This window comes from Heterocephalus glaber, unplaced genomic scaffold (assembly GCF_053883595.1).
Source record: "Heterocephalus glaber isolate CG9 unplaced genomic scaffold, H.glaber_assembly_v1.0 deba00001553, whole genome shotgun sequence".
Taxonomy (NCBI): domain Eukaryota; kingdom Metazoa; phylum Chordata; class Mammalia; order Rodentia; family Bathyergidae; genus Heterocephalus; species Heterocephalus glaber.
In genome coordinates this window covers 669,853-679,187 of record NW_028258344.1, presented here as the reverse complement: position 1 = coordinate 679,187, position 9,335 = coordinate 669,853, and positions in this window count along the sequence as shown.

Below are 9,335 nucleotides of genomic sequence, written 5' to 3'. Positions count from 1 at the left end.
GATTCATCTCAAGGATGCAGTGATGGTTCAACATACACAAATCAATCAATGTAATACACTATAACAATAGAGCCAAGGACAAAAACCATATGATCATCTCAATAGATGCAGAAAAAGCATTTGACAAAATCCAACAAGCATTTATGATAAAAACCCTACAAAAAAATTGGAATAGATGGTCTCTACCTCAAATCGATAAAAGCCATCTTTGAAAAACTAACAGCCAATATCATATTAAATGGTCAAAAACTGAAATCCTTCACACTAAAATCAGGAACAAGACAAGGATGTCCACTATCACCACTCCTGTTCAATATAGTTTTGGAAATATTAGCCACAAGCAATTAGACAAGAGAAAGAAATAAAATGAATAAAGACAGGAAATGAAGAAGTCAAATTGTCATTATTTGCAGATGACATGACACTCTATATAGAAGACCCCAAGAACTCCACCAAAAGTCTTCTAGACTTAATAACCAAATTCAGGAAAGTACCTGGATACAAGGTCAACACACAAAAATTAATAGCTTTCCTCTACACGAACATCAGACTCACTGAGACAGAAAATAGGGCAAACAATTCCTTTCACAATAGCATCCAAAAGACTGAAATACCTAGGAATCAACCTAACAAAAAAATCAAAGACCTCTTCTCTGAAAATTATAGCACTCTGAAAAGAGAGGTTAAAGATGATATCAGAAAATGGAAAGACATCCCTTGCTCCTGGGTAGGAGAATCAACATAGTAAAAATGGCCATACTTCCAAAACTGCTATATAAATTTAATGCAATCCCAATTGAAATTCCAGCAGCATACTTCACAGACCTTGGGAAAACAATCCAAAAATTCATTTGGAACAAGAAAAGACCCAGAATAGCAAAAGCAATTCTAGGCAACAGAAACATGGCAGAGGGTATCACAATCCCCAACTTGAAACTATACTACAAAACTACTGTGATTAAAACAGCATGGTACTGGCAAGAAACAGACCTTAGGAGCAGTGGAACAGATTGGAAGATACAGAAACAACTCCAGACACACTCAGCCACCTCATCTTCTACAGAGGAGCCAAGCACCCTCACTGGAGGAAAGATAGCCTCTTTAACAAATGGTGCTGGAAAAATTGGCTTTCAACTTGCCAAAGATTAAAAACAGACCTATATCTCTCACCATGCACTAAACTAAAATGAAAATGGATTAAAGATCTAAATAGTAAAACAGAAACGCTGAACTGGCTGGAACAGAGGTTAGATAGAACTCTTCAAGACATTGGTGTAGGAAAAGATTTTATGAACAAAACCTCAGTTGCCCATGAACTAACACACACAATCAATAAGTGGGATCTCTTCTGATTAAACAGCTTCTGCACAGCAAGAGAAACCAAGAGCAGTGTGAAGAGACAACCCACAATGTGAGAAAATATTTTCACCTGCTGTTCCTCAGACAAAGGTCTACTATCTCGAATCTATAAAAAATTTTTAAAAATCAGACCTCCCAAATTTAAAGACCCAATCCAAAAATGGGCCTCTGAAATGAACAGATATTTCTCAGACAAAAAGGTAGAAACAGCAAATAAACATATGAAAAAATGTTCAGCATCACTGGTCATTCGAGAGATGCAAATGAAAGCAATGCTGAGATTCCACTTCACTCCAGAAAGAATGGCTGCTATCACGAAATCAACCAATAACAAATACTGGCAAGGTTGTGGGGAAAGAGGAAGCCTGCTCCAGTGCTGGTGGGAGTGTAGACTGGTGCAACCACTGTGGAAATCAGTATGGAGATAGTTCAGAGAACTAGGACTGGAAGTCCCATTTGACCCAGGCATTCCCGTGCTGGGTATCTTTCCCAAAGAATTAAGACTCATGTCACAGTGATATACGTGCATCCATGTTCATAGCAGCACAGTTTGTAATAGCTAAAACTTGGAAGCAGCCCAATTGCCCATCAACTGGAGACTGGATAAAGAAAATGTGTTTGTTTTTTTTTATAAAATGGAGTACTACTCAGCCATAAAAAATGAGAAATCAGAGACATTTACAGCTAAGTGGTTGCACATTGAGGCCATACTCTTTAAGTGAAATAAACAGGACACACATGTGTAAATACCAAATAGTTTCTCTAGTGTGAGTAGCTAAAAGTGTAAATAAGGACTAAAAGTATAATAGATAATGTGAAATAGGAAGAAAAGGGGCAACGGGGAAGGGGAAGTGGGAGGGGTAGGGGAAAGGAAAGAAGGGAATGGAATTAATATGAGAAAATGAAAAAATGGAAACAAAGTCTTTGTAGATCGGGACGGATGGAGGGGTTGAAGGGAGGGCAGGGGAATGGGGAAAAAATAAGAACCAAGAGAGATTATGTAAAGGTGCAAATTTCCAATGACGAATGTCATTATACTGTATACCTAAAATGTACCAATAAAATTAATTTTATAAAAGAATAGTAACATGGTGCAGTAAAATCCCAGTTTACCAGCAAGGTGACATTTACCAAAAGTCAATAAGCCCCAGTTTTCTTACCTATAAAGTCAGAATAATAACATGCCACAACTCAATTTCTGTAAGAATTGAATTACAACAATCCACAGAATGCTCTTAGCATAGTACTATCAATATTTTAGCTCTTAGTATTAAAACTCTCAATATTTTATTAACTGTGATAAGAGGAGGAACATCATATGATTGTGGCCCTATTTGGAATGTAATCCTGGTGCCAGTAATTGCTAACTGTAACTCTGGGCATGTTACTCTACCTGTGTGTGTTTCTTTATCTGTAATAAAACTCATGGGTTCATACATTTAAAGAACTTAGAAAATGCCTGGCATACATATGTACTCCATAAATGTTAACTATCAGTATTTTTTGTTTTCATAATTTATTCTTTCCAATAACCAACATTGGCATGTATTGTTATGCCACTTTACAGATGAGAACATGAAGCTCAAAGAGACCAATTAGCAGCTTGTCCAATGTAGCACTTACAGTGAGGGACAGAGCTAGATCTCACAACTTCGTACTCTCTGTCTAACTCAGGCTGTTTCCAGAGGATAACTATAACCTTTGCTATTCCCCAGTACAGAAAATATGCAAAGCAGAAGATTTGGTTGATTTGGGGTGAGGATACTACATCTCCCAATTTACTTCTACAAAACCAAAGCTATGAAATTTCTGAATTAAACTGATTTCCAAAGTCCTTTTTAGCCCTAACACCAACATCATATCCTTGGCTTTTCTACTTGGGAGTTTCACTCAAATGTGCTTTACAGCGACAATCCAGTTTTCACAGCATACACTGACATCCTCAATTGTCCTTGACTGATTAAATACATCAGTAGACAGGTGATGATGGTGTACTTTTACATGACTATGTTGTCTATCAGCCTCTGAACACAAGCCAGTAGTTCATCTTCCCCTTGGATTTCTGCTAAGCCAGTGTCCAATAACTGTTAAGTTAAGGCTGTCTTCTCACCCTCTGTCTTTTTCCTTGTTATGATTTGGATCTTAAGTGTCCCCTAAAGATCCATATGCTAAAGGCTTCATCACCAGCCTGTGGCACTACAGGGACGTGGTGGAACCATAGAAGGCAGCACTCAGTGAAACAAGTTGGGTCCTTCCGGGTTTGCCCTTAAGGAGGACATTGGAACTTGACCTTCCTTTCTTTCCTTGCTTCCCAGCCATCATGAGGTAAGCAGTTTTGCTCCACCGTGTGCTCTCCACGGTGATGTTCTGTCTCACCACTGGACCAAAAGCAATATAGCCAGGAGACCATGGACTTAAACCTCTGAAACCATGAGCCAAAATCTTTCCTCTTTTAGCTGATTATCTCAGGCATTTTGCCACAGCGATGAAAAGCTGACTAACACAGCACCCTTCCCCAGAACCCCATTAACAAGAAGAAAGTATGTTTCAGGAAGAGGCCAGGCTAGGTTCCAAACTCACCCAGAAATAGTACATAAGTAGGGACAGAACGAGGGGAAAGGAGAAAGTCAGTAACACTGCTTCTGGTCCTATCAGGAGTCAAATGTCCTGGATCACATTCTAGGGGAGATAGACCTTTCTACGTAGCAAAGCTAAGTAAGTGGTTCTCCAAAAGTTATTACCAGTATCATTTTTTAAATTGTGAAGATAAGATCTAGGCATGACATATGCAAAAATCATAATTATAAATTTAATAATAAGGAAGTTCTCTGTGAATGAATCTATTCCAAGAACATGAGTCTACTGTTAAACTTTTGAGCAATCAATTAAGTCTAAAAATCAGAGGTTGTTTGGCTTAGAGCTGGAGATTCCTGTTGAACATGGGGCCATTACTGTGGAAACGAATGGGTGGGATGGAGAGAATTAGAAAAGGGGTAGTGAAAGACTGGGAGTAGTGCAAAGACTCTGGTGCAGGTGGGTAAGAAGGCAGGATGCTGCCTGCATCTGTCTGAAGCGTCCTGCTCCTCCTCTGCCAAGGGTGTGGTCCACTACACTCTGCATGTTTGTAGAAGCCAGCAGCTGGTTTCTAGCACTTCAGGCCCCAAAGGGCTCACAGGAAAGGTTCACAGAGTCTTTGCCAAGTTTGAGTCTTCATACCTAGATAAGAAAATCTTGTTGTGGGCCTGGCATTTTCAAACCCTGCCTTCATCCTGCCAAAAATAACAGATGTTGCAGAAAATGGAGCTTAAGAGAAAGCAAGCTACTTAATCCAACACACAATTTCACAGTGATTGCATCAACCAGAGAGTTACAGGTAGACATGCAATCCAGCAAAAGAGCCCAGTTACCAGCAGAAGCCACCTAAGTGGTAAAGTATTCACCTGGATGTCATCATCCTTATCAGAAACAATAAAAATAGATAAAACAAAGAATACTTAACTCAAAATAGTTGTCATGGTTTATTTTTGTTTTGTTTTGGCCATAAGAAGCACAAGTCTTTTTCAAGAAATTTTTACTGAAATAGAACATCAGTTCAGAAATATGGACACAAGTGTGTACACCTAGAAAAATTTTTACATAATTAATACAACTATGTAGTCACTGCCCAGATCTAAATGGAAATCAATAGCAGAACTCAAAAAATTTCCTCATATTCTCTCTCAGTCAGAACTCCCCAAAGCTAATCACTGTTTTTATTTCCATTACATAGATAAGCATTGCTGGGTTGGCTCTTTCTGTATGTGAAATCATGTAGTATGCACAAGTATGTGTCATTTTCTACCTCAGTGTTATATTTATAAGAGTCAGATGTGTAGTAGTAATTCATTCCTTTTCTTTTTTGGCTTAAATTTGCTTTATTTTTTTTTATTAGCACATGTTTGCCTTACATAATGTTTACATTCCTTGTGTAGAGTTGTATGTATATAACACATCTTAATTGCCTTTTTCATTGCTATAGGGTATTCTACTATAGGAACACATTGCCAGTTCTCTGGATATTTGGTCCATCTTTTGGCCATTAAAGAAAACCCTAAAAGGACTAGATGGTATATGTCATTTAAATGAGGGTGACCTAAATCACTAAGATCTCCTTCCACTCAACTCTAATTTTCAATCATTTCTCTACCATATTTGGTAATTGGATCATCCTTCGCTTATTTTTCCCATGGTGGCCTGGAAAGTGAAATAGAATTTAAAAGTTTTAAAAATAAAGAGTTATAAATTGCAAAATCCATTACTAAAATGATAAAATATTAAATCATAAGCATAAAAGGAACAGAAAGAACACACATCTTTAAAGAAAGAAAAATTATATATATCAACAGTTTTCAAACTTGTTTGAGTAACCCCTAAAAGAATTTACATGCAAGGCAGGCAACAGAACCACTGAGCTAAATCCATGGCCCTCGAGTACATTTTTTAAAATTTTTATTTTATTGATACATTTTAGGTATACAATATAATGATATTCATCACTGGAAATTTACACCTTTACATAGTCTCTGTTGGTTCTTATTTTTCCCCCTTCCCCTGCCCTCCCTTCAACCCCTCCATCAAGTACATTTTTAATCATGATCTTGAAGCTACATATTTAATTCATTCACTTGGTGCAGAGTGACTGACAGATAATTTAAAGGACAATGCCAGTATTCAATGTCAACCTAATTTAAAAAAATAAAAACTTACTGTGAGAAAAAGTTGGACTTTGATTTTAAACAATGAGTGCTATTAGGTAAGCCTGTGACAATAATCTCACTTCTGAATTCCAGCTCTGAGAGACAGCAAAGGCACAAAGTGTCATGGTGATTCTCCCTCACACTTGTATAAAAAATGTAATGCCCTCATTAACATTTTCCACCAAGGCTATTTCTGCTTTTGTTCTTATGGATCCCTTCCTCAGGAACTACTCATTCTTGAATTAGTCCATTTCAGCCCATGTTTGCAGATATAGCATAGGTGCCTCCCATATATACTCAGCATGGAGACTCCTGGAATGTTCTACATATTATTTTAAAACTCAAATTTTAAAAAAGGTTTACCAGGATAAGTACGATGACTTCTATTTCTGCTTATATGGATGACTAGATGTCCAGAGAAAGTTTTCCAATATTGAATCTAAAAATTATAGTTAAATTTTTAAAAATATTTTAATCTAATTAAATGATCTCTTGGGAAAAGAAATGAGATTCATTCCCTGGATAAAATGAAAGTAAGAATCTTGAAAGTTAAACTTACCCTTTTTGTGTGTCAGGAAGAGGTAGAGAGGTATATTAGCTATCTTAGGTGCACATATGATGAGGAGAATAGAAAAGAAGTATAAAGTCTGTGTCTTTGTCTGTTTTCTACAGCTATAGCAGAATACCACAGACTAAATTATAAAGAAAACATTTATTTCTCATAGTTCTAGAGTCTAAAAGCCCAAGAATATGGCACTGGCACCTGATGAGACCCTTCCTACAGCCTCATACTATGGCAGCAGACATGACAGAGCCTGTGTGCTCATGTCTATTATTATTATTATTATTATTATTATTATTATGCTACTACTCCTATCACAGGGGCCCTAATCTCAAAACCTCATCTAATCATAATTCTCTCCCCAGAAGCCTACCTCCAAATAAATCATCAACATATGAATTTTGGGATTATGTTTCCAATACATGAATTTTAAGGGGACACATTAAAACCCTAATAGCCTATAAAAACCAAAAGAATGGCCTGGAGAACAACCATATCAAGTCAGACTCTGAATGGCCGAGAAATCAACCACTTCAAGCTGGACCCCAGCAAGGCTATCCTATCAGAGGACTGAATTGGGAAGTGGTGTTAGGGGTAGGGAAAGAGAATGGAGAAACATCAAATTGATTTAAGTGAAAAATAAAAATGAGAAAAGCAGTCCTTGTAGAATATCTAACCACAAGTTTATCACACAGGTTGGGGCCAGAATCTATACCATTTATGTTACCTCCACTTCCCAATAAACTTTAAGCTAAATGTTAGTTTTAAAATGGACCTAAGTGGGCCGGGGATTTAGCCCAGTGGTTTCGCCACCTGCTGCGCAAGCACAAGGACCTGAGTTCAATCCCCAGTACCAATAAATAAATAAATAAATAAATAAATAAAATAAAATGGACCTAAGAGAACTTACTGGTGTGATGGAAGTGTCACAACTGTATTGTGTTAATGTACAATTGCACAAGTGTATAAATTTACTAAAACTCAAACTGTGTATTTAAAATAAGTGATTTAGAGCCAGGTGTAGTGTCATACACCTTTAATCCCAGCACTCAGGAGGCTGAAGCAAGAGGATCGCCTGAGTTTGCCTGGAATACATAGCAAGATCTTGTCTCAAAAAATAAAAAATAAAGCAATTTTATAGTATGTAAATTACACCTCAGTAAAATGAAGACAAAAGGAAAAGAGGACAAAGCTTATCTGGGCCATGAATCACTGGCTGTTTCTGACTCATCTTTTGCACAATTTGAGCAATCTTGGCACATCTAGGTCAAATCTACATAAATTCATTACCTTGCCATTCGCACTGCAATTACTCAGAAAAAAAAGTTTGTTAGCAATGATAATGTTGGGAAAGATAAAGTCTTATGGGTAGAATTAGGTCAAAGGATATACAATGGACCCTTGACTTATCACCTCAATTCGTTCCCAAGGGCTGCTTATAACCCAAGTCGGTCAACTGCCCTCAAAGTCTCTCTCCTGTATAACTTTAGGCCACACTTTCTTCCAGGCAGATCTCAGTGTTCTTAGAGAGACATTGGCCCAGGGTTTCTCCATTAACCCCACGCAGGAAAGGATGCTGTCATGTTCCTTCCAGAACTCTTTAAGGGTTAGATCTGCATCTGAGACCATGTGGAAGCACAAGTGGCCAGCATTTGGGTCCTAACTCAAGACTTTATTAGTTAAAGCTAAAATTCCAGTCATAAGCCAAGTTGTTCATATGTCAAGCCAGTCATAATCAGGGTCTACTGTATATCATTCTACCTCCTGATACATATAATTCTCCAGAATTATATAATGTCCACCACTTCCATATAAAGACATTCCCTTCTCAAAATGTTTGTCAACCTGAAAGTCAATAAACTTTTTATTATGCAGCTATTTGGCTCCAAGATCTAAGATGTAGATGTAGTTAAGACCATTTCTTCATATGTTTATTAGCTTATTAAACATCTTTGACATGAACAGTCCATTTCTCACTTTAAAAGTTCTTTCTTAGCTTTCAAGGTGATGGCCACTTCTCTGTGTCTCCCTCCCTCAAATGCAAGCCAGGTCTTCTGCACACAGCAAGGTCTCTGGCTCCTTTAAGTAGTGTACCCTCCACTGCCTACACCCATATTCAATATAGATGAGATTTCTGGTTTTCAAGTTTTCTTTCTTGAAGCCCACCTCCAACTTCTGACCAGAAAGAAGAGTGGCAGCTCAGAGAAGCCATGGAGATAATGGAAGGCTGGTGTTTTCCACTGTCTAATCATCTGAATTCTCACAGGCTACATGACCCGGAGCCCATCAGCCAACTTCTCTGTGGCTCCATCCACTCTCATTTCCAGTTGTTGCTCACCTCTGCACCTTGGCCCATTCTACCTCTGCAGTGTGGAAGGCCCCTACAGCCTAGCTTCCCCTCCAAGATTGGTTAAGGGTCCCTCTTTTATGGACCTCAGAGGCAACTGAGATGCCCATCTCTCACCCTCATGGTGCATACAGTCCATGAATATGTCTCCCAATCCTTCTTAGAAGCTCTGATGTTCCCCGGACCACTGCACAGCACTTGAATAATGCGCTTGGGAAATGAAAGCTGATCTGACACCAGTGCACACACATCTGCCACAAAGGACTTTCCCACAGGACAACTAGTTCAGTGCTCTCCATAGCTGGCCTAGGAACCTCCTAAGCACTGAAAG